Source organism: Myotis davidii, unplaced genomic scaffold (genome assembly GCF_000327345.1).
Source record: "Myotis davidii unplaced genomic scaffold, ASM32734v1 scaffold84, whole genome shotgun sequence".
NCBI classification, from domain to species: Eukaryota; Metazoa; Chordata; class Mammalia; order Chiroptera; family Vespertilionidae; genus Myotis; species Myotis davidii.
In genome coordinates, this window is record NW_006295735.1 from 1,454,029 (window position 1) to 1,459,848 (window position 5,820).

The window sequence follows — 5,820 nt, forward strand, 5'->3', positions numbered from 1 at the left end:
ACTGCGCCCTCTGAGTGTCCGTATGCGTTACTCTTTCCTCCTAGTTGTAGGAATTCCACTCAGCCAGTGTTCCTGTGGTTCTGGATGGTGTCCGTTCTGTCTTTTAGTTTCACTTTTGAAATGGTTGTTCAAGGCAGCAAACTCCGGCGTTAACCTATGCCGCCATCTTGGTTCTCCAATTTCATTGTTACTTTAGTTTACATCTTCCTGATGCTGGTAAGATTAAGCTTTTTTCAAATTGATTTACCATTTAGATTTGCTTTTATGAATATGCCTATTAACACATTATTTGCTCATTTTCTATGCAGTTTTTCATCTTCCTATAAATTTGATAGCAAGTGTCATACAGTATAGATGTTAACCTTCTTTATGCATTACAAATATATCCCACAATCTGTTGTAATATTTTTTTATGTATGGTGTTTTTCTTTGACCTGCATATTTTAAATGTCTCTATTCTGTTATAACTACCTAGTTTACTGTTTTAGTTGAAAATGTTTTTCTAGCCCCTAATATATAAATTTATCCTCTTCAACTTTGTTCTAAAATATTTTTTATTATTTCCCACATATTTATTTTAATACATATGGAATTTATTTTTTCATATGAATTAAGAGAATCTAATTGTATTTTCCTCTAGATGGCTATAGTAAAATTCCATTTGTACTAAGATACATTTTGAGACTCTATTATAATGATCTGATTATTTTTCCAAATAACAGAACTACCTAATGTGCAAATATGTGCCAAATACTGTCCTAAGCACTTTACATATTTTAGCCCATTTAATTAACCTTGGCAGCAACAATGTAGGTCAATTCTGTTTTTCCACATGAGCATTAAAATGCTTTTATCAAATTAAAAAGAAACCATTGAGATTATGTTTGGAAGTACACTGAATTTGTACATTGATTTTGGGAGAATAGACATGTTTTGTGTCTTTCAATAACAATTTATAATTTTCTTCATATGTCTTAAACTTGTCTTATCAAAGTTAACCTTAAGTATTCCGTATACTATACTTTTAGTATACTTCTATCACTAATCCAAGTGGAATATATGTTTTTCCATTTAGTCTGGCTATTCCTATAAGCATTCTTACTGATTCATTAAGTGTGGAATATGCATATCAATCAGCTTAGAGTAAGTTATGTTGCAGCGGCAACCTGAAATTCTCAGTGATTTATAACTTACTGCTCATACTGCATGTCCATCACAAGCTGGCAGCAGCTCTGCTTCACATCTTCACTCTGGGACCCAGGCTAACAGTCCCTGCTATCAAGCACACTGCAGTGCAGCCTTGTAATAGAGGTAAAGGAACAAGCTACAGCACCTTGTGGTTTGTAAAGCTTCTACAAAGCAAAGCCCCACAGTACCTCCCGCCTCACATTTTATAAACCAAAGCAAGAGACGTGCCATATCTGACAGTGAAGTGTTAGGGATGCATATCTGATATGGGAATTTAGGACTGGAATGCGCAGTGTTCCCTGGGAAGAATGGTTTTCCCTGGGCTCTTTGTCCCTTGGAGTGAAAGAATGAAACCACAGTTGGAAGATGGTATAGCAAAGATGGAAATTTATTGAAGAACAAGTACAGACTCCCACGAAGGGAAAGAATCTCGCAGCACAGACTGTCATGTGGGGAGGGTGAAAGAGTCCCACTGAGTCCTTTTTTTCTACGGTTTATAAAGGCTGCAGGTCTTTGTGCCTCTGGTTGGTTACCAGCCCTTTCTGATTTGGTCACTATAGTAACTCCTGAGCTCGAAGGTCTAACCCAGTGGTCGACAAACCGCGGCTCGCGAGCCACATGTGGCTCTTTGGCTCCTTGAATGTGGCTCTTCCACAAAATACCACGTGCGGGTACGCACGTACACTGCGATTGAAACTTCGTGGCCCATGCGCAGAAGTCGGTTTTCGGCCTGGGCGAGTCTATTTTGAAGAAGTGACATTATAAGAAGTGGGGGGGCGATGGGAGTCGCAGTGTAGGCAGGCCGCAGGATACACAGCGCAGGGGAGGCACCAGCGATTCATGCAGGAGTTGAATGAGCCAGCCTAACCTTACAGGGGACATGTGAGGCTCTCCTCCCCTCCCCTCCTTACTTATTGTTTCTCTATTCCCTCTGGGCTTTCTTCCTCCTTCCCTTTATTGTGTAAATGTGTACCTTTTGCTACTCCCAGCTCCCTTGTCTTATGGAAATGTACCCTTTTGCAGCTCTGTACCCTGTGTGTTTTCCATGGACCCCTTAATTTTTAAAAATTTCCTAAACCTGCCTATTTCATCCCCCAAAATTCCTATTATACCCAAAAAACTCCTTTTATATTCTCCCACAGGAAGGGCCATTCATGTCACCATGCCACACCTGGCATCAGTGAGCTGGAAATGAGTAATATTCCAACAAGAAGGACAGAAAATATTTTAATCAGTAATACAGTTTTCACAGAGCTTTGTTTTTAAGTTGGCAAGATTGAGAAATCCTAGTAAATTATGCATGTATGATACACATTTATCACTGTTTAACAATATCCTGTTCCTCTTTACTTCAAAGTACAGTAGAACCTCGGTTCTCAAACTTAATTAGTTCCAGAAGACTGTTTGAGAAGCAATTTGTTAGAAAACTGAATCATTTTTCCTATTAGAAATAAATTGAATTCATTCCAGACCCCCAAATGATTCTGTTTTAACTTTTCTTATATACAGTACATGTTAATCTATAAACAAGCACTTCTTTTCTTAAATTTATCAAACCACATCCCACTAGCCTTTAATCACTTTCAGTACTTGTTCCAGAGATGTCTTTCAGGTCAGCATGCAGCATCTTTGTTTTTCACACATCACTGCCTCCAAAATGCTGTCACCACTAACTGCTTTTGGTTTATCCAAATCAACAACAGTTTTTCTGCCTTTTCAATTGCCTGTGATCACTGTTTCTTTCACACCTTAGCAACATTAGCACTCTTGATGGCTTCTTTATGTTTTTAAATTGTGCTAATTTTCCATTTCACCAGTAACAAAAGAAAAAAAAAAGTCCACAAGAATATTCACAGCACAATTTCCTGAGATGTTAACAATGTGAGGTTTAGGGGTAAATTGTTTCGAATTCTCTCCTTTGTGGCCAGAGAGCCGCATTTTGCCACGCTGATGTATCAGCATGAAAAGGTTGTCAGGTTGAGAACTGAAATTTTGTTCAATAACCGAGACATTTTTTTCTGTAGAACAATTTGATGGAGAACCAAATTATTCGAGATGGGAGACATTCAAGAACCAAGGTTTTACCATAAGCAAGAGATTATACTTTCTTGTGTCTTAAAATTAGGCATTGCTATGTGACTAATTCTGGCCAATGAAAATGTGAGTGGAAGTGATATATTCCATGCCTGCATGGAAGCATTGAGGAACTGGAACATCCCTGCAGTAGTGATTATAGAAGTATGTGTAGATGTGGAAGTACCCAAAGACCAAAGTAGCTAGATTGCTGAGCCATTGTGTAGAAGGCAGTTGTCCTGGTTGCCACCCAGGTGAAGAATTTTTGTGGTTTTAAGTCACTGAGATTTAAGGTGATTTTGTTTGCTGTAGTATAACCTAGCCAATCCTAATGAGTACAGCGTGTGTGTGTGTGTGTGTGTGTGTGTGTGTGTGTATCCATAGTGTTACGTAGGACAAAGCCCTTTTTTTAATGTATGGGTACACTGATTTGGAATGCCATGACTTCTTTCTTGCATAAATCACACTTATGCATCCTATACAATTTCCAGTTTAGATTTCTCTACCATGGATCAAGACCTTAAAAATACTTATAGAAAAATAAAAATACAGAGCCTTACAATTTTCCCATCATCCTATATATTAAAAGGCTAATATGCAAATAGACCGAATGGCAGAACAACTGAACAACCAGTCGCTATGATGTGTGCTGACCACCAGGGGGCGTGTGCAGAACATGGCGGGCATTGGCCACAGCTGGATGGTGGAGCAGGTGAGTAGGGGTGCCAGACCAAGACGGGATGCTGGTCACTGTCATCAGGGCAAGCTTCTGGTGGTTACTGAAAATTCTTTGCTCCCACATGCTGCAGTCCTGCCCAGCACTCACAGCTGCTACCAGCACCTGCCCCACTTGCACCCACTGCCAGTGCTGGCCCTGCTCACAGCCACAGCCGGCACTGGAGCCGATGCTCACACCTGATGTCAGTGCCTGGCGCCGGTCCTAATCACTTGATGCCATCAGCTGGTGTGAGCAGCAGCTGCCGGCCCTGATTGCCCCGAGGGCTTCTCCACCTCCCCCTGCTCCTGAGGAGCAATTGGGGCAGCAGCTGCCGCTCGCACCCACTGCTGGTGCTGGCCTCAATCGCTCTGCACTATCAGCAGGTGCGAGTGGGGGCGACGCCGTCAGCACCATTGAATGGAGGTGGTGGGAGTGGGACTGCCGGCAGACAGGACTGGGGGCCGCAGTGGGAGGGTCTGGGCGGGGGCGTGGAGGATGGGCTGAGACCTGCCCCTGTGCCTACCACAGCCTCATGGCCCACAGTTTCCTTCAAGGTGCACAAATTCATGCACTGGGCCCCTAATAGTCACACCCAAATCAATAGCATTATGTGTAAATTGCCTTTATTAAATCTAAAGCAGATGACCTAGTTTTTATAAAAACAACAATTTGTTCTTTTCACATTATTTATTGGATTCAGTAATATTTAAATTATTTGGTTATAATAATAGTCTTAGTCTTAACGGTCATAAAAATGTTTAGGAGCAAGCACTTGATGCTTGTAAGCATACAACTCAGCAGGTGAAAATGAAATATATGGTTATGGCACAAGGTAAGAGAATTTATTCTGCTGTATAAGTAATAGTGTATAAGTTTTACAGATATATTGAGAGCTTGTATAAATCCCAAGTCATTTAGATAGAAATGAATTAAGAGAGCTTCTACATAGAGAACAATTTGAACACACACATATGCATACATTTGTATGTGTGTATATATGTACGTATTTGTGTGTTATACTTATCATGTGTCCAGCTGTATTACTTAATGATCTTATTAATTCTAGTATGTTCTTTTTTAAAGTATATTTTGGAGTTTCTAAATATGTAATATCAGTAAAAAGATAATCTCTTCTTTCCCAAATTTATATCAATTCCTTTTCTTAGTCTACTTGCTACATCCTTCAAAGTAATGTTAAATAAATAATGGTGATAGTGAATATCCCCCTGTCTTTTTCTAAATTTCATGGGAAGTGTATTCAGTATTCTCTTCAGGATAATGTGTGCTAGCAGCTTTTTAGTAAAGGTCTTTAATAGTTTAGGTAGTTACTTTCTCTGTCAAAAACTGGCTACAGACTCACCACAGCAAAACTCTTTGCCAGTTCCGCTTGTGATTAAGTAAGCCCCATCTAATTGAATTTTACTTGTAATTAAGGAAGCTCAGTCTCACTGAATTTTGGTCAAAAGAATGTGGGTGGCAATGATCTATTCTTCCAGATCCTTAACATGATTTTTCAGTTTTCTCTTCTCTGCCAGTCAGATGCAAAGGACTTGGTGAATAATTCTGAGATCCTAAAACATGGCAGAGCTAGTGATAGAAGGAGCCTAAGTCTCTGAAAAACTGTGTAGGAGAGCTCCATTGCTGGGCCACATCCTATATAATAAAAGCCTAATATGCTAAGTGTCCAACCATTCATTTGACCATTTGACCAGTTGCTATGATGTGCACTGACCACCAGGGGGCAGATGCTCCGATTGGTAGGTTAGCTTGCTGCTGGGGTCTGGCCAATTGGGACTGGGCGAGACAGGCTGGACATGCCCTAGAACCATCCCATGGACCCT